Source organism: Meles meles, chromosome 12 (assembly GCF_922984935.1).
Source record: "Meles meles chromosome 12, mMelMel3.1 paternal haplotype, whole genome shotgun sequence".
In the NCBI taxonomy this organism is placed as follows: Eukaryota; Metazoa; Chordata; class Mammalia; order Carnivora; family Mustelidae; genus Meles; species Meles meles.
In genome coordinates this window covers 7,111,765-7,136,940 of record NC_060077.1, presented here as the reverse complement: position 1 = coordinate 7,136,940, position 25,176 = coordinate 7,111,765, and the positions used below count along the sequence as shown (strand labels likewise).

The 25,176-nt window shown below is 49.3% G+C and overlaps 1 long non-coding RNA gene across 1 annotated transcript; it reads right to left on the bottom strand.

Annotated features, from left to right (window-relative positions):
* Positions 1 to 1,742: 1,742 nt before the first annotated feature.
* Positions 1,743 to 23,398, bottom strand: LOC123954315. Its single transcript, XR_006821067.1, has 3 exons — positions 23,290 to 23,398; positions 19,552 to 19,610; positions 1,743 to 2,397 (listed from the first exon to the last, which is right to left on the bottom strand). It is a non-coding gene; the product is annotated as an uncharacterized LOC123954315 (long non-coding RNA).
* Between the last annotated feature and the right edge of the window lie 1,778 nt (positions 23,399 to 25,176).

The window sequence follows — 25,176 nt, the reverse complement described above, 5'->3', positions numbered from 1 at the left end:
AAATCGGTTTTTCAAAGTGTGTATAAAAACTAAATAATGAGGGGCACCTGGGTAGCTCAGTGGGTTAGACCTCTGCCTTCGGCTCAGGTCATGATCTCAGGGTCCTGGAATCAAGACCGGAGTCAGGCTCTCTGCTCAGCAGGGAGCCTGCTTCCCCCTCTCTCTGCCTGCCTCTCTGCCTGCTTGTGATCCCTGTCTGTCAAATGAATGAATAAAATCTTTAAAAAAAGAAACTAATGAAAACTACAAAACACTGCTGAAAGAAATTTTTAAGGCTAAAAGAAATGGGACAATGTACCATGTTCATGGATGGGAAGAATCAAATCGTTAAATTGTTGATTCTCCCCAAGTAGGTCAATAGATTCAACGGGACCCCAACTGAAATTCCAACAGAGTATCTATAGAAAAACAAGCTCATTCTAGAATGTACATGGAAATGCAAATGCCCTAGAACAAACAAAGGGATTTTTTAAAGAGAAGAACAGTTAGAAGACTTACCTGATCATGAGACGTTGATTGAAAAGCTAGACACAAATCAATGGAACAGCACAGAGAGTTCAGAGATAGACCCACAGGTATATGGCTGATGGCTTTTTTTTTTTTTAAAGATTTTATTTATTTATTTGACAGAGAGAGAGATCACAAGTAGGTAGAGAGGCAGGCAGAGAGAGGAGGAAGCAGGCTCGCTGCGGAGCAGAGAACCCGATGCGGGGCTCGATCCCAGGACCCCGAGATCGTGACCCGAGCCGAAGGCAGCGGCTTAATCCACTGAGCCACCCAGGTGCCCCTGGCTGATGGCTTTTTGATAAAGACAAGAAGGTAATTTGTGGTAAGGACAAAAAAAAATTTGCAACAAATGGTGATGGGACAAATTCCTACATGGCAAAAATAAACATCAAACCTTACTACACAACATACACAAAATTTAACCAAAAATGGATCATAGACATAAATGTAAAAGCTAAAAGCACAACATAGTAAGTAAAATATAGAGGAAAATCTTTATGAACTTAGAGTAGGCAAAGATTTCTAAGATAAGACACAAGAAACACAGATCATAAAAATTTGATAAATCAGAATCTATCAAAATTAAAATTTTGCTCCATGAAAGACATAGTTAAGAAAATGGGGGGGGGGGGGTAGGGAGCAACAAACTAAAAGAAAATACATATATTTGACAAAGGACTTGTAGCTAGAATCTATAAAGAACCCTTACAACTTACTCAGAAAGCAACCTGGGGCTCCTGGGTGGCTCAGTCAGTTAAGCATCCAACTTCTGATTTCGGCTCAGGTCATGATCTCAGGGTCCTGGGATTCAGCCTCCCACTGGGCTCCCTGCTCAGTGGGGAGTATGCTTGTCTTCCTCCCTCTCTGCCCCTCCCCCTACTTTTGCTCTTTCTCTCTCTGTGTCAAATAAATAAAATTTTTAAAAATTAGTAAGTGAATTAAAAGACTGACACCACGAAGTGTTGGCCAGGGTGTGGGGCCACTAGAACACTTACTACTGTTGGTGGGAAGGAAAACATGGTGCTTCTACTTTGGGAAAAGGCCTGGCAGTTTCTTAGAAAGTAAATATATACCTATCATACAAAACAGCTGCTTTTAGGTATTTGCCCCAGAGAAATGAAACCATATGTCCACACAAAGACTTTACACAAGTGTTTATAATAACAGATTTATTCATAACATCCAAAACCTGGACACAGCCCAAATGTACAACAACAGGTGAACAGATAAACAAATTGTGGGGAACTGCTCACAATAAAAGGAAACAAGCTACTGATATTTACAGTGATGTGGCCGAATCTCCCAAACCAGTAAAAGCAGCTGGACACAAGAGTACATACAAACCAGGAGTCCATCATATGAAATTGTAAAAATTTTAAAGCTACAGTGACAGAAAGCAGATCCGTGGTTGCCTGAGGCCAGAGGTGAAAGGGGGACGGACCTCAGAGAGGCTGGAAGGGAATCTGGAGATAGAAACAGTCTACACTCTGAGAGGATGGCTATCCGGGTGTAGACATCTGGCAAAACATCGATCAAGACACTAGAAATGGATACCGTTTCTTGCGGGTAAATTATAACTCAACAAGGTTGATTAAAGGAATAAGGAAGGCAGAGGTAAAGCCCTCCATGGTATTTCTCGAGCCTGAGGAGGCTGCGCTGGGCCGCAGCTTGCTCCTGCTCTCTAATTCAGCAGGCGACATTATCTGGGCGTTTTGCTGACAGGCAGCCGGAGACCAGGATTCTGAGTTTTTCTCTGCTGACTTATGTGTATGTCTTTCCAGCCCTCAGTAAATGATGACAGTAAAAGGTTTGAGATCAATTCTCATCTCGTGTGCTCTGCGGCAGGAAACTCTGATTGTGATTCGCAACGTTCCTTCTGTCAGCCTCTCTCTGAAAAAGCAATGAGAGTGAAAAATTTGTCATTTACCTGAGAGAGGGAGGCTGGTATTGGTAGGCATCAGCCAGAATCAAGAACGACTTGGCACAGCCTCCGACTGGGATGAGCTCAGATCAGTCTGTCTTCAAACCAGGAGCCCCGATGAGGTCACCTAGATCAGTGTGAGGAGTGTGACCTGTTGAGAGGTGACGGCCTCACTGACTGATTCCCTACCACCTGAGCTCATGTTACAGACTCGTGGCGCAAGAGAGAACCGTGAGAATCACTCAAAGGGTCTCCCCATTCTTGGGCCTAATGCTGTCTAAGCCATCTCGGACAGGTGAGGTGACAACTTGCCCTCGGCCCCATACTGCTACAGTGACAGCGAGCGACTGTGTGACATGTTAAAGGAGAAGTGGGCAACCCACCTGCCACGCTGCGGTCCAGGCAGCCACGGCACGAGGGCCTGGATGACCAGAGAGAATCTGGTCAGCGCGTGGGACTGGTTACCGGAGTCAGGAGCCGGTCTATCCAGGGCTCCTGGCAGGGGAGCAAAAGGGTGAGGGAGGCTGAGTGGACTTCAGGCCTGGTCATCCACATGGTCTGTCTACCTCCCTGCGTGTCCCACTCCATTCGGCTGCCACCCAAGAAGCAGGGCAATGTCTCTAAAATGGCCTGCGTTGTTTCTTTTTCCAAGACCTTCAATGGCCTTCCGCGCATCAGGATAAAATCCAGAAAGCCTGACTGTGGACTATGAAGCCCTGTGCATAAAATGCTCCCCTAGGGACTTGTCCATAAAGAAGAGTCCAAGCTCCTGGTCCGGAGACGTTGATCCTGGAAGTCTGAGATGGACTCGGGCTTTGGCACTGGCAACAAGTCCTTGAGAGAATCCTGCTACGGGGCGACTCACGAGTCCTGCTTTGAAATTCTGTCCTCTGGATTGGGCCTCCCCTGCCCGCTCTCATGGCATGCTGCTCGCTCTCCCCTGGCCCATGACCTCCAAGTGCACAAGGTCTCTCCTTTTCCTTTGTGACGGGGTCCAGGAGGGCCTTGTAGAGGCTTTGGCCCCGATCTCCATCAGTAACTTGCTCATGCAGTCCTTGCTTTAGAACACACTCACCTCCTCTACGTCCTGTAAAGTGCTATTTTAAGCGAGCTTCGAGAGAAGATATTGGTATGTGTCTTTTGGGGTAGAAAATTCTGGAGGCACCAGAGTTCTTTCCTGTTTCAAGATGTTCCAGTGCCTGTATTTCTTGACCTAGAAAGCCAATCGCTGGCCCAATTCCACCCCACCCCATTGTTTGAGTTAAATGTCTAGCTCCCCCATAGGCTGAAAACCCTCTGAGGGCAAGAGCCTCATCCCTTTCCTTCTTTGCTTTATCTCAAGAGGCGAGCGTACTGCCTGGCACACAATTAATACTCAGTAAGTAAGTGTTCCACAGACATGAAAGAGCAGGTTTCTGGGGGACCTCTGAGTAAACGAAGTTTGCCTGAGATATGGGGAGCCACCATGGCAGGAGGGCAGAGGCAAGCTAGCAGAAGGAAGAAGGTGAACGGGTCCTAGGCCCAAGGGGAGCAGAAAACCAAGGTTCCCTGCTGGGAGCAATGCAAAGGCTTCCCCCCATGCAACTGGGGGGTGTGGGAAGAGGCAAACCCCTTGTGTACCAGCAGCAGAGGGGGGCTCACTCCTAATACCAATGAATGCTTGCAAATGACTTCAGGGCTCTTCCCAACCTTTTAATCCTTTGTTAGGTATCAGATGTCAGATGTCAGATGTCAGAGCTCAGTTCTGGTCTGGGAACTCTGTGCGACAGTGGGCTCCCAGACTCCCCTTGCTCACCCGACTCCCCGGGGGCAGCGGCAACACACTGGGCTGAGCCAGGGCCCTTCAACATCCTCACCACACCTCCCACCCCTCGGAGACCAGGTTCAACTCACCGGAAAGCGAAGTTGCCTTATGTATCTTTCTTTGGGGGCAGGAAATTCCTGATGAAGATGGCCTAATGAACTCATTTTCCTTGGTTTAAGAGTAGGGAGGTTTTTGGACATTTTGGGGATTCCTTCTCTGTCTTACTAACTAAAAGTTTTGTTTGTTTGTTTCCCTAGCAGGTGTACTTTTTTTTTTTTAAGATTTTATTTATTTATTTGACAGACAGATCGCAAGTAGGCAGAGAGGCAGGCAGAGAGAGAGGAGGAAGCAGGCTCCCCGCTGAGCAGAGAGCCCGATGTGGGGCTCGATCCCAGGACCCTGGGATCATGACCGGAGCGGAAGGCAGAGGCTTTAACCCACTGAGCCACGCCGGTGCCCCCCAGCAGGTGTACTTTACTAATGAACAGGGACCCCTGGCCTGGTCCTAGGAGGTTCATGGCTTCAGCAGGTCATACATCCCTTGGGTAGCTTCACAGTCTCCTGGTTTAAAAGACTGGAAATCACTGGGAGAGTAGAAGCAGCGACTTCGTCATCCAAACGCTGTGCTCAGATGCCAGGTGGAAACCTTATGGAGTAACTGTGGGCCGACGATTTAGGTCGTGTGAAAGTCCTGCACTGTCGAGGGGTCTTACTCGACCCACTCCATGAGCACCCTCCAGGGCCGCAAAGGTCTGAGTGCACCCCAGCTCTCTGAGAGCCCCGGCCAGCCTCGCGCCCAGGCAATGACCACCACTGCCTCTTCCCATGCTCCTATCCACTTCCCCCGGTCTATGAGGGGGATTTCCACCCTACAGATGAGGAAACTGAGTCTGGGAAGAGAATTGAAAGAGGTGGAGTCTTGGAAGTACAAGGGAAAGGGGAAAAAAGAAAAGAAAGAAAGAAAGAAAGAAAGAGGAAAAAAAAAAAAAGCAGCAGCAAAACCAAAACCAAAATCATGCTTCTTTGTTCGCCTTCTGGAACTGAGACTTCCAGCTCTCCGGAACGAGCATTACATCGGGTTCTGGAATGTTTTTCGAGACGAAGATAGCTTTCCCATCCTGTCGTGTTTTGCGCTCTCCTCTGATTCCCACCTGCTTGTTGCTGTCTGCTGGTATCACACCTTCTGCACACTCAGAGCTCAGAGCAGAGCCGGGCTGGGTGAAACCAGGGCTCCATCTGCCCGCGTGCTTGCTGGGGGACGTCTGAAGGTAACTTTGTGCCGGCACCCTTTGCCAGGAGGCTGAGAAGCCGTGTGCCGTGCCACCCGGCTCCCAGCCACTCTCGGCAGAATGAGCCGGTACCAAATCCAGCCCCTGGTGCCACTCGGCCAGATGGCAGGGGAAGCAAAACAAAAGTGACCTTGTTAGCAGAGTGTGTCTTCCCCGGGAGAAGCTATTTTTGTTGTGGTTGTGAACTGAAGTGTGTCTCGGCTGAATTTCTCCTTCCCTGCGAGGGCTGGGGAATGTTAATTTGTTCCAAAGTTCAGCATTTTGATTAGAACCAGGAGTGCCAGATTTTGTCAGAAACGGTTTGGAACGGGGTAGGCTCGTGCTCGCTCGCTCCCGCTCTCCCTCTCTCCCTCTCTCTTGGCCGCTGTACAAAGTAAATGTTGCAGCAGCCGCTCCGGGGGAACGGCCCATCACGGATCAGAGCCGAGGGGTGAACGGGCTCCTCCCTGGCTGCGGCCATGACCTCAGTGCCACACAGGCACCCAGGCTGGGGACGGCGGTGGGGACGGAGCATTAGGGCACACCCTGGGCTCGCGTGGAAAGAGCAAAGAGCCCGACGCCGTGCCTGGAACATGCGAGTCCTGCATGCTGGAAAAAAAGCATAAGCTCCCCAAAGGCCTGAAGCCGGCTGGGTTTCGGCAGCCCAGAGGTCATGTTCAAGGTGGTTCTGGCTTCGGAGGACCTTCCTCCTGTCTTTATGTTTGGTTCTCCTCCCTGACTCTCTTCACTCTTGTCTCTTTAGTGAGTTCTGAGCCCAAGTACCGTGGAACTGTATCCTGCACTACAAAACAAACATGGACAAGAGGAAAATGCCCCCAACTTCTGGCTCAATCCTGGCCCCCCAGGGCTTCCCAGAGGTACTTAGGTGCAGGGCTCGACAGTATCAAGCCCACTGTTTGTCAGTCCAGCGGATAAAAAATGGGTTTGTTTTCCTGTTTGTCTTGCAGCAAGACACAGTGGTTAGAGGAACGGACTTCAAACCCAGGATGCCTGGGATCGGATCGCCGGTCCTGCATCAGTAGCAGCAGCGCCAGTAACAGTAGTAGTAGTGATGGTGGTAGCTGTGTGGACGAGTTACTCAGCCTAGCTGAGTCTGCTTCACTGTGTGTCCAAGAGGAAGGATTCCAGTGGTTACATCATAGGGTGGTGGGGAGGGCTGAAGGATTTACACTGTCGAGTGCTCAGATCAGCCATTGGCTTTTATTGTCACTGCTGGGATTCCCTGGTTACCCGTGCCATTGGGCACATGCCCACCCATCCACCCTGCACCTTCCCTTTCAGTGTAGTGTAGACGACTCCCCACATGTCCCAGGTTCCACACAAAGGCTGGAAAAGAACTCGGGAGCAGTGAACATTAGACTTGGGCTCCAGCCCCTGGGCGCCCCCTGTGGCTTCTCAACCCACCTCTTCAAGGTTCAGCCCGGTGTGGAGTGGCTTTTCTGTTTTTCCAGCTGTGACAACTAAGATCCCAAGGGCGGTGGGACTCCTCCAGAGACACGGAGACCACTGAGGCAGCATCAGGACTGCTACTCTACAAGGTAGCTCTCCCTGTCCCTCTCCAGGGTCCACCCCCACCAGCCGGTGGTCGCCTCCCCGAGAGCCGGGTTGAGAAAGATTCTGAAGTACAGCAGAGCTCATGGGGAAAGAGGTGCTCAGCCGTGAGCACAGGAGGGTGGTGGCGGTACCTGCCATCCCCGAGCTCTCCCCCACCCCGCTCGCCTCCCACCCCTCCACCCCTCACTCCAGCACTGTTCTGCCTGCCAGGAGTAATGCCTTCACTGATCTGTTGCACCCAGGCTGCTCCGGCCCTCTCTCTCCCTCCACCTGATCTGAAGGAGCCTTTGTTGGCGGTTCTGAAGGGCTAAGCGGCCTGCGGAGCAGTCTTTTCCAAGAGGAAATGCGGGATGCCCCGGGCTGCTTCCTTCTCCACTTAGTGGCCAATGTGAAAGCTTGGCAGGCACGGGCTGAGTGGGTATTCAGAAACATGGCAGCATAACCCCGAGGCAACACTGTTGAAAAGCTCTCATAAGCCTGCAGCTAGACCTGGCTCTTCAAGAGGCCTATATACTCTTGCTGTTGGATCCATACTTGGGAGAGGAGGAGCAGAGGTACACACCATGTACACAGAGCCGGCCGCTGCCGTTCAAGACCGCAGCTCCAGAAGACACTGTCCAGCCTCCCTCTCCCTCTCCTTTCCCCCTGCTGGCCAGGGGTGCTGCGGGCGGCTCTGCTGCCGTCTGCCGTCTACTGCTGCAAACATCTGTGCTTGCTGTCTTCCACGCAGAGGAGCTGTCTGTCCTTCCTTCCCCACCTCCCTCCAGCTGCACCTCCTCCCCTCTCTCCTGAGATGGCCATTCAGATGGGTGTGCAGACGGCAGGCAGATGTTTGGGATGCTTCCCCACCTGTCCAGGTATGAGGCAGCCGACATCTCCTCATCAGGACCTGGGAAGCCAGATCCGCAAGACTCCCATGGCTCACCAGTGTGCCCTGCTTTGAGAAAACCCAGCAAGAACAGAGTCCGATATTTGCAAAGAGGACACCCGTGGGCAAGGTGTCTCTATGTTGCAGAGTGACCATTCTAACCAATTTGATGATTTCTTTTCTCCATTGGTTCTAGGTTTTTAACCAGAATAAGAGGAGCGTGTATTGGATCAACTAGGAGCTTTTCCAACATTCACCTGGCCAGTCCCCATGTTTCCTACTCCCAGACAAACCAGATCTGAGGAGGAGAGTTAGTTGAAAGACATCGCTAGGGCCCAGATAATGCTGACAAATTCCCTCTTTCACTACTACCACTGCTATCCTTGTGCATTTCAGCCTTGGTATAAAAAACCAGTAATTACCTATAGAATAGTGTAAGGAACAGTCTCTTCAACAAGTGGTGCTGGGAAAACTGGACAGCTACATGCGAAAGAATGAAGCTGAACCCTTACCTCACACCATATACAAAAATTAACTTAACATGGATTAAAGACCTAAATGTAAGCCCAAATTCTCTAAAACTCCTAGAAGAAAACACAGGGAGAAGCTTCCAGACATGGGATTTGGCAATAATTTCATGGATCTGACACCAAAAGCACAAGGAACAAAAGCAAAAATAGGCAAATGGGACTACATCAAACTTAAAAACTTCTGTGAATCAAGGGAAACAATCGAGAAAGGGAAAAGTCAACTTACGGAACAAAAGAAAATATTTGCAAATCATGTATCTGATGAGGGATTAATATTCAGAATATACAGGGAACTCCTATAACTCAACAACAAAATAACCCAAATAACCAGATTTCCAAAAGGGCAAAAGACTTGGACAGACAATTCTCCAAAGAAGACACACAGATGGTCAACAAGCATATCAAAAGATGCCCAACATCACTAATCATAAGAGAGACACAAATCAAAACTACAATGAGGTGTCATCTCACACCCATTACGATGGCCACTATCAGAAGATCAGAAAAGAACGCAGAGAAGGCAGAACCCTCGCCCACTGTTGGTGGAAACATAAAATGGTGCAGCCATAATGAAAATGAAAAGCCGGTGTGGGGATTCCTCACCAAATTAAAAATAGAACTACCATACGATCCAGCAATCCTACTCTTGGGTATATATCCAAAGAAACTGAAGTTAGGACTTCAAAGAGATATCCTCTTCTGTGTGTGTCTGCACTACTGATGTGTGATTTTGTGGACTGATCATTTGTTCTTAGAGATGATCTAAACAGACCATCAGGGGCCAGGAGAATTCTACTGAGGCACCAGGCACAGTGTTATTATATTTTATAAGTAAGGATACAAGCCATACATATTACGCCTACAAGGCCCGGAAGACTAGTTCTGGAAGATCCCCTGAGAAACCAGGGTTCCATGGCCCAGTGACTCTGGGAAGTTCCATATTAAAGAGAACTAAAGAGGTTTCTAAACACGGGATGTCTTTTAAATGCCAAAGTACATGATCACTCTCAAAACATGGGAAGAGTATGCTGCATTCCTCAGACTCACGTAATGTTACAACTCTTCTGGATCCCTCCTTTGAGGAAGATTGTGCAGTAACTGCTGGTAAATGACGAGCTAGAAAAATTCTGAATTCAGAATTCACCCTGGCGGGGATGAGGGAGAGGTGGAGACTGGCAGAGTTAGGGAGGTTCTCCCTTTTCAGTTCATTTACTCATTCATTCATTCAACACACACTGTTAAATGTATGTGAAGAGCCTTACTAAAGACACCGATGATTATGAAGATGGGTGAGAATGGACTGCACCTTCAACCTCGCGTAGGCCAGGACAATCGGAACGGTAGAAGCCCCACCAAACTGACTGGAGTCAAAAAAGTGAAAGCTATGGGCTCAAACGTTTGAAAAGTCTAGGACATGGGTGGGAAGGTGAGACGAGAAATTACTACAAAGGCCCAAGAAATAGATGACGAGGACCTGGGGCAGCAGAGGGAGGACGCGATCCAAGAAATATTTCACCTATGAAATACTGGATTTGTCCAATCAACCAATACATGACCCTACAATGCTGTTTTATTCTGGGTGTTGTCGGGATACAGAGCAAATGAACACAAGACACAGTGCAGAGCCTGCAGGAGTCTGTATCTACTTCATCCACTAATTATCAACTGTCTCCCAATGAGGCTAATGGATTCTGTCCGAAAATGAAAATGGCACCCAGACCCAGGTGTATGGAGTGCAGGAAGGGGACAGCTAAGACCGGCCACCTCCTCCTGTGCCCATGGTCACAACATGCGCTACCTTGGGGACCTAACCGCTGGGTGACGGACTGAAACACTGCACCTTTTTTTCCCACAATAAGCGGAATAATCCCGGCATAAGAGAGGAAGGAAATCGAACAAAACAGGAACAAGGGTGGGGTGGGGTTAAACAAGCCACACAGGACAACAAATTAGAAGATGCTGTGGCCCCGCCAAGTTCCGCTGTGCCAAAAGGAAAGAATCTGCCCCAGGAGTCAGGTGTGACTGCAGGCATTCGGAAGGACGAATGAATTCCTCAGCATGCTTTAGGAACTGAGGCTCCCTAAAATAGCCTTCTGGCCCCCCTCCATCACTTCCTCACCCCTCAAATTAAACAGCAGCCAACAATGATGTGAACCATGAGTGTAGCTCGGGGGTATGTACACTTGTAGAGGAAAGCGGGTGGAGTCAGGGGTGAAATTCAAGGCCGATGTTTTATTAGTTTCTTCCCAGAATCTGTGGGTTTTGGGATTGCAGACGAAGGCCAAATGTTGGGGCTGTGTGATTACTATTTGCATTCGTGTGGGGGATGGGGACAGCAGGCTGGCTAGAGATTGTGTCCTTTGACTTGCAAACATTGGGAGGCTTCTTCCAGGCAACTTTGGAAACCCAGTCGTCTAGAATGCAACTCTGTTCCTACTGATATCCCCAGGAGTCATTCAACACCCCTACTTGAAACCTACTAATGATTTCCCACTGCTCTGGGGTAAACATTACAATGCTTTGCGGCCCATAGGGTCCTGCTTTCTCTCTAGCTTCACCTTATCCATGCTTGTCCTTGTTCTCTGAACTACACCTCACTGATGCTCTTTAAGTGTTAGTTCCTTCTACCACAGGGCCTTTGCATATGCTATGTCCACTGTCCAAACTTCATTTCACACCTAGTTCACTGAACTAACTCCTGTTTATTTTTCAGATCTCAACTCAGTTGTCTCCTCCTCAGGGATGCCTTTTCCAAGGCCAATGTCTCCCTTATATGCAGCAGGTGCTGTGTGTTGGGGTCCACGACACCCTTAGGAGCCACGAGAAAAAAAAAGTGTTCAATTTCTTTGAAAATCAGATTTTAATGACCATATAATGATGAATCTAACCTGGATTTACACTAATGCAGTTGTAAAAGGTAATTTTTTTTAATGATAAAAGGGCCCACCAAGGCATGAATAATTGACACCCATCCCTTTCAACCTATCAGCAGCACTGGCCAGGTCTCCGCTTCAGTTGCTTTCCTTGTGCCTTGAACTCTTCCATCAAAGCACTTGTCACAGCTGCCATTAAGTACATGTGCTCTAAAGTCCAAGCTCCATGAGAGCAAGGACCACATCAGACAGGTCTCCAGCCGGCATCGTAATACAGCACCTGGCTCGTCCGCATGCTCAGTCGCTGCAGGTGGGGCTGGGCGGAGGCAGTCTACCTGCATGGCTCAGCCACGTTCTAAGCAGGAACATTCACTCGATCTGCTGCTTTTAACCACCCAGCTGGCTTGCAGGTCTGAGGGAGGGGACAGGATGGGAAGCAAGAAGAAAGACTCACAGTGGACACGGGGGAAGCGACAGTGCCAAACTTCTCCCCTTGGGGAGCAGCGTGGGAGGGGCGGCAGAGACGGAGCGTAAACAAACATTTCCTTGTCTGGTAGGTCATTTTGTAATTATGCGCGGGTCAAGCACTTCAGACTCCCGGAAGTCAGATAATATCTGCTTCCAGAGGCCATTAATGGTCAAGGGCCCCCGGAGTGAAGTGGGACTTTCATTAGAAGGTCTTGTCCTATTCAGGCAGGAAGCACGCTAAGTGACAGTCCGGAGCGAAACAACGGAGCAGGCAGTAAGCCGTAGGAGGGGGTGCTGACCTCAGGGCTCAGAGAAGAGGAGAGGAACAAAAACATATGAACTCGGGGAATCGGCCAAGTGTGGTCTGAAGTCCTGGGCAAGGGGCTGGGGGGCGGGGAAGGGTGACAATGGTTTTGACTCTATGCTCCGGGGAGGGAAGCTGGCGAGAGGGATGGGGAGCCGTGCCTTTCTCCACAGGACACCCTCCACGAGGGAAAACACACACAGCCCGTGAGCGAGAGGACAAGGGGAGGCCACTAAGAGGAAGCAGAGGAGGCTGTTGTCAGAAGTGGGGCTCGTCTTGCTTCCTGGCTGCCCTCCTTCACTCTCGCTCCAACAGAAGGTGGGGGCTTTCAGTTTACCCTCACGGCTGGGTCACAGTGCTCTGGCAGGGATGAGGTTAGAGGGTGAAGAAGGTGAAGGCAAGGCCTGGTGGAGAGCCAAAAAGACAAACACACACACACACACACACACACACACACACACACACACCCCAACTGGGAGCAAACAGGATGGGCCGGTGGCTGGGTGCCAAGATCCTCTGGGTTCACATGTGACTGGGGCTTCGTGGCACAGCAGCCCTGGCTTCCCCTCACAGGAACTGGGCAGATTATGGGAAGAGGCACCGGCATTCTTAAAATTCCCCTGTCCTCACAGACCTAAAATTAACCTGTTTAGAATGCTTGATATGGATTTGGAACACAATATTAGTAAATAACGTAATAAGGGTCCAGAGACCCAATATCTGAACCGCAGTTTTGTTAGCCTATGGCAACCCACTGACAACGCCTTTCATATGTCGTAATTATCAGCGCTGTCCTTTGTATACAAGGATGACAGTGACTGATACTGTCCCTGTACGTGGCAAAGGTCACCAAAAGAATGGATCATATAATCCTCTTTAAACAGCTTTTCGAGCTATCGCTCACATGCCATCCAATTCAATGGTTTTTGGTATATTCACAGGGTTGCGCAACCATCACCACAATCTAATTTTAGAACATTTTTGTCTCCCTTAAAAGAAACTCCATACCAACAGCAGTTAAACCCAAGTTCCCTTTTCCTCCATCCCCTGGAAACTGCTAATCTCCTGTCTCTATGGCTCTGCTGCTCCTATATACTTCATGTAAACAGAACCACACAATGTGGTCTTCTGGGGCTGGCTGCTCTCACTTAGCATAACGTTTTCAAGGTCCATCCATGTCGCAGCACCGCTCAGAGCCACATCATTCTCATGGCTAGATATTCTGTTGTAGGCACATGCCCTATTTTGCTTATCCGTTCATCACGCGTGGACATTTGTTTGGACTTCTGTGGAAAGTGCTGGTGGAACATGGGTGTACGCAACCAGGTTACGTCCAAATTTGCGACTGTACCGACGCGCCCATGACTTCAAACCCTCTGTATCTTTCTTTGGACGTAAGAGTATATGAAAACCTACTTTACTTTTAGTCTTATCTTTTCCGAAAAGGCAACTTTGTGTGGAGGCATCCTGGTAGCCCATGGGTTGGAACAGGGGACTTCGCGAAGAGACAGCACTTGAACCATTTGGAAAAATGAAACTGCTGAGTTAGGCAGTCTTCTTCATGTGACAGCTCCGCGGTGTGGGTTCGTTCGCACATGTGCGCTCTCATGGACAGGCCACGTGCAGAGGCCGCAAACCTGGGACCTGGAGGTCACATCCATTCCCACAGGCATGCCGTGACGGGCCAGCATATTATCTTCACGTTATCTTAGACGGCATTTTTTAAAAAAAGGATAAAACTTTTAAAGTAATAATAATAACTTTTGAAAAATCAAACAAGATAAAAAAATCTTGATTTCTGCCTTCTCTTGAAGACGTAGGAGCTCCAGGCCCATGAGTAGTTGCCCTTTGAGATGGGGCCACCCTCCCCCAGTTGCCAAGACCCCAGTTGCCATGACTCCCTCTCATCCCCCTTGTTCTGAGGCTCAGCGGTCAGTTACATTCACGTCTGGTGTTTTTCCAGTGATAGAGAGCTAGTTCTCTGTAGCCAGGGCTCCACCAAACGTGAGAAAATCTAGCCAAGCAAGTTTCATGGAGAAAGAGCATTTCTTTGTGGAGAAGAAATTATTCCTGTATGATTTAAGCATGCACAACCATATACCTACTCTGCATCTCTCCTAAACAATGTCTGTCTCTCCTCTCCCTACAGATGTTGGCATTTGCAGCCTTCAGCCTACACGTGTGTTTGCAGCCTCCCTCCTCTCAGAGTGCATCTCCATGTTCTTTGAGGACCATCCCTGTAATGTCTTTAATAGCCACCGCCTCCCGATTCCCTTCAGCACCTACTATGGGACTACTGACCAAAGACACCTCAGTATGTGGCAGGCTGTCAATCCCAATGAAATCTTTGAAGATGATAACAGGTACTTTTATTAAGCACTTGCTGTGTACCTGGCTCTGTTCCAAGGTGCTGGGTACTCAGGGACCTAGGTCCTTGGGTTTTCAACTACCTTATGGAGTGACAAGCAAGGGATATAAGTTGCCCAAAGTCACCCAGTAAATGGTGGGGCTGGGGTTTGAAGTCAGGTGGTCAGACTCTGGAACCCATCCTCTCAATCACTAGCCTACATGTCACTCTAGATTGATTTGTCTTTGGTGTAAGGTCTGTTTTTTAACCTAGCGGGAGAAACCGAGGCAGGAAAGAGACCCAAGTCTCACCCAGGATCAAATAAAGCCTGAGCGCCCAAGACTTTATTTCAAATTAACTTGAAGCAAATCCCCCAGTCTGTTTTATATAGATACCTAATGCTACCTGTCAAGAGACCTTCCCATTCCAAGCCTATCTTTATTTTTCTAAGTGTCCAAGATTTGGGGATAGCAGTGAACATTTTGGGGGATACAAGAACATACTCAGAAAAAAAAAATGTTTAGGAAGCTTCCTTTTCTCATTACAAGTGAATTAAGAAAAAAAAAAACCAAAAACCCTGTGTCCCACGAGATCAGCTGTAATTCTTACAATTTTAATTCATTACAGGCTGGACACAACTAAGACATAGTAATAGTAGCAAGGAGGTGGCTGACAGTTTCAGCTTTCCACTTGCAGAGCTCTTTGGGGTTTGTCAAGTTCAATCACACCCACTTTTCCATTTTTTCTAGAAACCTCTTGAAACAGCTCATGGAAGTAAGTATTGTGACCGCAGATGGGGATAGTGTGGCTCAGAAAGGTGAAGGAATGAGCTCAAGGTCCCAGAGTCCCATGCACCCAAGCAGCACCATGGTTGGGTGGGAAATGGTTCATTCTGTACAACAGGCCAGTTAGCAAACATGCTGGGGCCCAGGAGAAGCACTGCAATATGGAGACAACTCAGATATGCCTCTCTCCCTCTGGTGATAGGGGCTCTGTGCTTGGCTCACCCCCATGTCTCCCGGTGCCCCAGCCTGGCGCCTCTGGGTCCTGGCAGCCCCTGGTAGCCAAGGCCCTAGGCAACTGCAGCACTAGCCCTCTCTTTGAGAGCTCTCCATACCAGTGCCCAGGCTCCTGCTAAGTGGCTGCCGCAGGCTCATGAAGCCCGAAGTCTAAACAGGTTCCCTTCAAATCCAAAAAATTAAGCTGGACCCCTCTATCATTCCTCACACGAAAATAAATTCTAAACAGATTAATGTTCAAGTTAAAAAATTAGAGCCATAAAAAGGGTGGGGAGAAAAAAAATTGGTCATTAAAAATATATATAATCATGGAGAGGAAAAGGCAAACACAAAACCCAAAGCCATAAAGAAAAGATTAATATATCTAACTACACAGAAATTAAAATCTCCTATATGGTGAAAAAAATTACAAATGCAAACAATAAACCTGAAAAATATTTGTAACACATTTCTTCAGTATTCAAAGAGCTCATATATCTCTATAAAAAAGACAAAGCCAAAACACAAAATGTACAAAGGACATGAAAACCAGTTCATAAAAGAAATGTAAGTGGCCAATAAACACATGGGGGGAAATGCGCTTATAGTGCATGTGAATTAAAATGAGCCAGTTTCTCAGCAGTCAGATTGGTAAGGATTAAACAGGTTGATGATGCCCCGGATGGGTGAGGACGTGGGACAGTGAGCACTTTCAAGCATTCCTGGGGAGGCCAAAGTGGCGCAGCGATCTGGGAGGCCAGTCTAGTGCTATCTAGTTAAATGTTAAAGGATGCATGCCTGGGGACTTCTGGTCATTCATTCTACAGAGACGTTTGCTCAAGCACTCCACAGTGTACACACAAGGAGACTTCACCTGCAGGAGCATTTGTAGGAGGTAAGACGCAACCAAGTATACTCTCCAGCTGCATAAGAGAAGAAAGAAGTGTGTATGTGCTGATCTGGAAAGATCTCCGGTGAACGCAAACAAAACAACAACAAACAAAACCAAGCAATACCTTGACTCTCCTTGGCATCTCCTCTCTTGCCTTATTCCAGATCCAGCCCAAGGTCAGGGATAACTCACTTACTGAATGACCTTGGGTAAGTTACTCAACCTCTTTGCGCCTCAGTTTCCTCCCCAGGGAATCGAGCCTGTGACAATGCCCCTGTCATAACATCCAATGGAATAATGCCCAGAAAGCACGTAGAAGAATTGGTGTTACCTGCACTATCTAAATACTGGGCTTTTTAAAAGTATTATCACAAAGTAAAAGAGCAAGAAGTGGAAGAGAGCAGATAGCATGCCTTCGTTCTTCAGGGAAAAGAGAAATGACACGCCCCAGCATCCATCTGCACGCACATCAACCATCTCCTCCTAAACACAAGGAAATGGTGACTTTGCAACATCACAGAGAGGCCGGGGGCAGCCGCGGGAGAGAGAAAAGCCCTTCTGAATTCTGAACCATTTTATATATCTATAAAAAACACAAAATTTCGGGAAAGCTGTGCAAGAAATGGTTACCGGTGGTTACACCTGGGAGTGAGGAGTTAGAGGACTTTGACTTTCATTCCTTTTCTCATGCCACTTAATTTTTTTTATGCTCATATGCCTTTGTGAGCTTTATAGCAAAAAAAAAAAAAAAAAAAAAACCAGAAAAAGCCTACGTGAGCTACAAAAGATAAGGAAAAGAAAAAGGCTCCTTCCCACCTCCCTTGCGAGACTCAAGCAGCCGCCATACAGGAGGCCGGTCCAGAAGCAGGGTGGGCAGCACCTGAATGGAATAAGCAGCCGTGGTTCTGGACTACAGTTCAGCACTGGGCATTTCTCTGATCCATCTCCCATCGGTAATGGAATCAACAGCCACTTAAAAACCTCTGCTGGTTTCCAATGCCTACAGGAAAAAAGCCCAAACTCCGTAACACAGCATGCTGAGTCCTCTGCAATCCGTCCCCTCACACCCCTGCAGCCTCAACCTCTACGTCGGGGTCACACCAAGCAGCGTGCTCCTGGGGGAACGTGTAGGGGGTGGGGAGGAGACAGGTGGACTTGGGGGAAAATCTCATTTCACCATTCCTTAGCCTTGACCTTGGCCAAGCAATGCAGCCTCTGAGCATGGCTCAGAGCAAGGATAATACCACTTAGTCCTTGCCGGATGTTGGAGGATTCGATAAGATGATGTATGTTAGAGAGCAGTGAGCATACTGTCCCATATATAACACGGCACGTAATTATCCAACGATGCTGTCTGATGGCTCCAGCAAGTTTTCTGTCACCTCTTTTGGTACAGGTAGACTCTTATTTCCACTCCTTAATCTCCTTCCTCCTTTTCTGCCTGGCAAACACTTCCTGAAGGCTTTCCTCACTCCCTCTTTGCGTTCCCAGAATCTTGATTCCCTTGCCCCGGGTGGCACACACCGCTTTGTACTGTGATTAGGCTACAGGAGGGCTTGGTGGTGTCTTCATTATCACTTAGTGCAGATCTGGGCAGAGTAGGTGCTCAGTAAACGGTTCTGAACAAACACACCTGCTCGCCTACCCTCACTGAACCTCTGGGCACGAACTCTGTCATGTTCGTGTAGAGAAGGGGCGTAACCGAGGAAAAGAAAATACACTTCCAATTCAAGGAAGCAGAAGAGGGCTGCAGTGGACTCCCAGCTCCCAGTGGCTGGTCTTTTGTCTAAAAGAAAGTCGCACAGACCTTTGCCATGGTTTCATAATGTTGTGCCATTCCTCACTTAGGAGACTTCCCTTTAATGGGAACCTGTTTGCATACAATGTAACCCCTGGGCACAATAACGCTGCCTTCTCTTTCAAATGAAATGTTTACGATGAAATGGAGAGGCAAAAGGAACCATTTTGCTTTCCAATTACCGATGCGTGAAGGCACCAGCACCAGAGAAATATCAACCTTGTTCTCTTCCTGTCTGCTACCCGGGAAAATGTCAGAACAGATGTTTCCAAATTGTGTATAAAAATAAACAAACCGGCGATAAAGGGCCCCCTGGCTGGCCCCCACATGCCCAGCGTCGGCCTGGAGTGCGGTTTGATGGCTGTGAAACCCTTGACAGGAGAGGGAAGAAGCACTTCAGCTTTACCGTGAGGGAGTGGTACCAGGGCCCCGAGCCTGGGGTCCGGGCACCCGCCCCAGCCCGCTCTAGCTGCGGAGGGACGGAGGATGAAAGGCAGGCCTGGCTGGATCTGGGTTCCTGCTGTCAAACAGTGGAAGAATGGGAGTGGGGGGACTGGGGAGGAGGGAGGAAAGGGAAAGCACAGGGCAGAAATGAAGCCGAATTGACTGAGTAGCTCCCTATGTGTCTCGTGCTGTGCTGGGAGCTTTTGTATATATGCTTTCGTTTCAGCCCAACTTCCATGCTGCGAAATGGGTGCTCCCATTTTGCAGATGAGGAAAGTGAGTCCAGAGTTGACCATACGCACAGACACACAGGCAGCGGCAGTCAGAATTCCAGCTAGCTCTGTGAGAGCCCCAAACCCAGCCCGGTCAACACTACCCCAGCAGCAGAGAGAGCAAGGCTTCACCCTCTGCAAGGAGGAGGGGCTCCTCCGCTGCTCCCTGGCTCCTCTGCCCAGCCAGCGCTAGGAGGAAAGCGCCCTAGCTTCCTACAAGGCCCCAGGAAAGCTGTTCCTAGAGAAGGCGCATCCGAAGGCAGGAGGGAGGAGGTGGTGCTGCCCCCTAGTGTTGGATGGACTACGCACACACCTCCCCGTGTCAGGACAGCTCTTTCCCTCTCGGGCTGCCCTAGATAAATCCATGTGAATCAGATTTCAACTTCTCAGCTTCTGAGAGGCACTCTCATTCACCCCGTCGCCCATGCAGAATTCTGGGGGTGGCCGTGGCTCAGTGGTGCACACGAAGAGGCCACATGTGGATGTGACTTGGCTGTCCTTATGTGCCCTGGGTTCTCAGAGTTAGCAGAACTACATCTCAGGACTCTCTCTCCTTTAACACTATACATCTGTCCATTTTGGTGCAGCAAAAGCTCTGATCCCAAACACAGCTGTGCAGCAACATAGTGTTCTGGGCAAGCACACACGGCCCCCACCCCTCTTTAAAGACAGAATGACTCACCCACATAAGCAGGGCAGGCACTCCATGTTTCCTTGGGGCGGGGTGGGGGGCGGCTTTCTCTGGTGGGGAAAAAACCAAAGTTTACATATAATTGATGCAAGATGTCATTTTTTGGATCACATAAAAGATTTTCTGGTCTTCATCCTGCTAAGGATACTTTCCATAAATTTCTTTTTATAGAGTAAGTGCTCAGTAATCAGAACAGAGTCCAGTTCCAGATAAGCCCATGCTCTAAAACAGAATCTTGGGTACCGTCCCATCCCCCAAACATGGGATGGATCTTACCTTCGGAACACTCTGAACACTGCATCTTTCTGGAGATTTCCCTGACCCTTGTTTGCCTCACTTTCTCCTATCTGTACAATGGAGTCATGCTAGCTACCATTCATGAGGAGCTTCCGAGGACATTTGAGGCTCTTAAAGCAGCTCTAGAGTATTCTGTATCCCGGACTTGGAATTCTCGTTACAATAGCTCGTTTCACCTTCAAAGCACGATAGCATTAACGAGATCTGCCTAATTACACTGCAGAGCAATGGCCTGCATTTCTGTTGCCTGCATGTGACAGAAACTGGGGTGGTCATTTGTCAAAAACGTCCCCGTGCCCGAGAGAGAGATACATAAACTTTCAGTCTTCTCTGATGATCAACGAAGGTTTTCTGTGTGTGGTGTGTGTTTTAAAGGTCTAAATACCGGGTGCATGACAAAAGAATGGTTCCTCTTTGCAATATGCCAGCTGTCATGGGTTTCCAGGCAAGATATTATTTCTGATAAATAGATATGGACAATAGATAATGTCTATATTAATATCGCTAAAATGCGGTCCTCTCCTGTAGCTCACCCGAGACGAGGACAGCAGTGTATAAAGAGGCAGATGCCAGACAAGAGACTTTTTTCTTGTGACAGTTTGAGCTCCCCTGCTGCAATTAACTTTTTCTCCCCCTCCTTCTCCTCCTTCATCTCATGCAATGCGGTTCAGAAAAAGGGGGCCTGTATTTTCCTCCTGCTGATGGAAGTTGATTAGCAGTCAGGTGGAGTGACGCTCAGGGGACAACACAGCGGATTAATTAAATCACTTCTACTGGCTAAGTGGTGACACTTTGATTTATAGCAGAACTCACTCAACCAGACAGCAGCTTTTCTTGCATGCTGAAGGAAGAAGGGCCAAAGTGGCCACTGGTTGGAGGCCGAGGGCTTTGCAAACTTTAAAGACAAGCATCCTAGTCATTAAGGCATAGGCCCCCGCTGGGTTTCTCTCTTTGGGGCGGGGAGGCCTGCAGGCTTAGGGGAGGAACCAGAGAGAAGAGAGCTGCTGAGGCTGGCCTGCAAGCCGACAAGGAGCCAGAGGACCTGTTTCAGGACACACAGAGCTCTATTACACCCTTGCAGAAAAGCAGGCTTAAAATGGCAGGATTTTCTCCATGTCTGTTAGGTTTAAGTAGTCTCCATGCCCAACGTGGGGCTTGAACTCGCAACCCTGAGAGTAAGAGTTGCAAGCTCCACTGAGGCAGCGAGGGACCCCCTCCAACTCTGTTTTTAACTGCTCGAAGGTAGCGGACTCTGGCTCGCCCTCAAGCAATAGCCCCGTGATGGCCCTACTGTATGTACTCAGGGGTGTCTGTGGCTCTTTTCCATTGCTGCACGGGGTCTTCTCAATGAGGAGACCTCAGACCAAAATGCACACGACAGCTGTGCTTCTGGTGGCCTGTTTTCTGTCATGAGGTGGCTACAGCTGTGGCTAATCCTATTTCACTCTTCGCTTTGTCTGCTAAGAAGCTCAGAGCTGAACATGCAGCCCAAACTGTGTGCCGTCACACATGTTCTGTGCATGCACTCTTCATGGATACATGCTTACATCTCTTCCAACTACCCTCTGTCTGGAAAACTTCCGTTTCTCTTGAATGTTTTGGGGGGAAGCTGTCTCCAGTTCTCTCAGGAACGAGGCTGAACAGGATAGTAGAAAAACCCTAGATTTTAGGACATACTGAGCAAGCCCTGTTCTCAGGTAACGTCTTCAGAGCTGGGTGCTTGTTAAGATACAAATTCCTGGGGGTAAAGAAAAAAAAAAGATACAAATTCCTGAATCCCACTCCAGACCTTCTGCCCCAAACGGCTCAAGACAGGACCCAGGAATCTTCATTTTTAACAGATTCCCTGAGCAATCCTGGAACTCACCAGCATTCGAAAACAGTCGTATTAGAGTCAGACAGCCCTAAAACCCCAATCTGAGTTCCACTGATTAGTAGCACGTTAGGCCACGTGAGGTTCCTCATCTCGCCAGGCTTCCTTTTCTCAACCATCGGATGGCACTGGTGAGAATGAAACCAGACACCTGTACATAGGTCAACACCTAACACGGCTGACAAGCAACCAGGAAGAATCAATGCATGGCAGGCGTGCACGGACAGATGCCCGGATGCACAGGGCGTGGCGTACGCACATGACGGAGTACTATGCAGCCTTACAAAGGAAGGACGTTCTAACACAGGCTCCATCCAGCATGGATGCATCTTGAGGACATTATGCTAAGTGAAAGAAATCACCCACTGCAAGGACAAATACTGTACGATTCCAATTGTATGAGACCCGGAGTCATCAAGTCCCCTGAAGCAGAAAGCGGAAGGGTGAGTGCCCGGGGCCGGGAGGAGGGGGCAATGGGGAGTCAGTGCTTCATGGGGTCAGAGTGTCAGTTTGGGAAGATGAAAGGTTCTAGAGAGGTGCTGACGGCTGCATAACGTCGTGAATGGGCTGGAGGCCGCTGTACATTTAAAAATGGCTAAAATGGTATATTTTATGTAAAGTATATTTTACCACAATAAAAAATTAAAATTAAAATAAAAACACACAACCACCATCACCAGCACACCAGGTTCATTCTGGACGCCCCCTTTGCCCTTTTGCCCCTCACATCCTCTCCAGTCAGTGTAAAGCGGAGTGTGTGGCTGAGGCTGGGGCGGGTGGTGAGAAAGAAGAAAGAAATGACAGGAACTGGCCCTCTCCGGGCCCCTTCCTAACTCAGGAGTCCGAAAACTCCCCACGGTGCCACAGAACGCTTATCCCAGCCGTGAAGGAAGCTGACGTAACATCAAATATTAAAAGGGTAGAGGAACCAGCATAGTTTTCCATATAAATGACTCCACGAACATATATGAAGATTGCTTTTAAAATTCAAATATAATTATTTTTTAAAAGGCATCCTGTGCGCGCTGTCTCTCTCCCAACGCTGACACTTCTGGGCTGTTGTCATGCTCTAGTGAGGTGCCTGCTGGCAGCCAGCCCAAAGCACTTTGTAACATGCCCTCCAGATCCTACGTGAAAACTGATCAAAGAATTGGCACCAGCAAAGACAGGACTGAAATCAGCTCTCAAAGGGGTGGGGCTGGGCTATTGTCCCTCTTTGTGGGAACAGCTGCTTAACGGGGAATTGGAGCGGCGTGATTATAATATGCACACGGACTGCTCTGTTAACAGAAGCCGGCTTAAAGTACTCCAGGGGCCTCCACCTTGCATTTTGGCAAAGGGCTCTGCGAGGATGCTGTGTCAAACCTTTCTGAAAATGTCTCCTTGACACGCGGGGTGAGTAAGGGCGCCTGTGAATCTCATTACGGCCCCACACCTCCCTCTGCTGTTCTGCTCCTGCTTCCTGGCGCCCAGAGGTAGCTGCACGAGAGTCATCCCCCACCCCCCAACCCCGTTTCATCAGGACAGAGGGGATGCACGGAAGGTGCGATGCTGGTTACCTGAGTGGACCCGGGAGCCAGCCCCGGAGCTGTATGGGAAGGATCGTCTGATTGTCTGCAGGTGTGCTGACTCCCCAGGGGAGCCGGTGGAGTGTTTCACCCAAGTCCTTCTGAATGACACCACGCCTCTGAGCAATTAACCTTCACGGTGACTGGCGTGGGCAACAGCTCTGGCGGCTCCAAGTGGAGAAGGAAACAGGCTGTCCCAGGGCTGGGGCCGGGAGGAGCCCGGGGGACACACCTGACCTCTGGCTCCCTACCCGGGGGGAGGGGAGTGAACGGCCAAGGCACTGCAGGCGGCGCTGGGCTCTTGCCCAGTCCTTATCTGGCATAATCCTTCACCAGTGGAGGAAACTGGCTCATCAGGAAGGTTAAAGCAATTTCACCAAGGTCTCAGAGCTGGAAAGTGGGGAGGCTGGGACACACCCCCCACTCTGCCTCACTCCACAGCCTTTTGTTTTGTGGGTTGGTTTTGTTTTTAACTGCACCCACCCAAAGGAAACGGATATGGTCCTTTTCTAAGGGGGGAAAGTTGGCTACTCCCAAAGCCCGGCCCTGCCCCAGTTCAGGATCTCACCACCTCCTCTGCTTGTTGGCAGCTAAAAGGCCCCCTGGCCTCCACCCCGGCAGTGCCTGTGAGTAGACACGCAGGGACGGGGGAGGAGGGAACAGTTTTAAAAATGAATATATGCATGTGTCTCTCCTGCTAATCACCGGAATGCATTTTCAGGAGAGGTGAGCAGAGGGCTTAGCTGCAGGACTCCCATTAATGCTAACTTTATTTCAGTAATGAGGTGCCAAGGCATGGAGCAATCACGGGGGCTAATACGGTGTAATCACAGTGATGAGATGCGCATGCTGGGAAGGGAGGTTGAGGGGGTGACAGTGGGGACGCCTGACACGGCGAGGCAGCAGGAGGAAAGGGAGGAGGCAGGTGAGCCAGGCCGGGGACAGAGCCGTCCCAATGGGAATCTGGATCAGGGGGGATGATCAGGGCAACTCCTCACAAACACAGACAAAGGCCAGGCCAGGTGAGGAGCGCTGCTCACCTCACTGAATCCTCACAGGGAACCAGAGAGCTAGATATTATCCCCATTGTACAGATCAGCAAACTGAGTTTTAGAAAAGTCACTCTGCCCAAAGTCACACCACGAGGGGAGGAACCTGTCTGAAGTTCGATTTCTCTGAATCGTGACGCTTTACGGTACTCCACCTTCAAGGTGGGGAGAGAGGATGGGGACGTAACATGCCAGAGGTTACGAGGGCAGCACGGTGGGAGACAGGGAGAGAAGAGGCAAGTGGGCCCAGGCCCCAGCACTGGTGCGAGACTATGTTCCTGGGACTCAGCACACTACGTCCCAGCTGTCTTAGTGATGTGGGAGAGGGGAATGAAGGGAGGAACTCATCTTCATCGATCAAGCTCTAGGGACTACCTGCAGCCACAAAGGAAATCCCCAAAGCACCCACAAATGTTAATTGTAATGTTCTCTGGATCTCCAGACAACCCGAAACCTTGTCTGCAAACGCGTGCCGCCCAGCGGCAGTTCCCTCTTAACAGAGCCCCGTGGGGTGCCTGGGTGGCTCAGTGGGTTAAGCCTCTGCCTTCAGGTCAGGTCATGATCTCAGAATCCTGGGATCGGGCCCAGCATCAGGCTCTCTGCTCAGCGGGGAGCCCACTTCCCCCTCTCTCTCTGCCTGCTTGTGATCTCTCTCTCTCTCTCTGTGAAATAAATAAAATCTTTAAAAAAAAAAAAAAAAAAAAGAGCCTCATGTCTCCCCAAGTATGCTCTGCAGGCTCACCTGGGCACCCTCGGGAAACAGTTTCCTGACTTTGCCTCTCACCTGCCTGGTAAGCACTTTGGAGAAAGGCCCTGGAGCTGCCCTTTC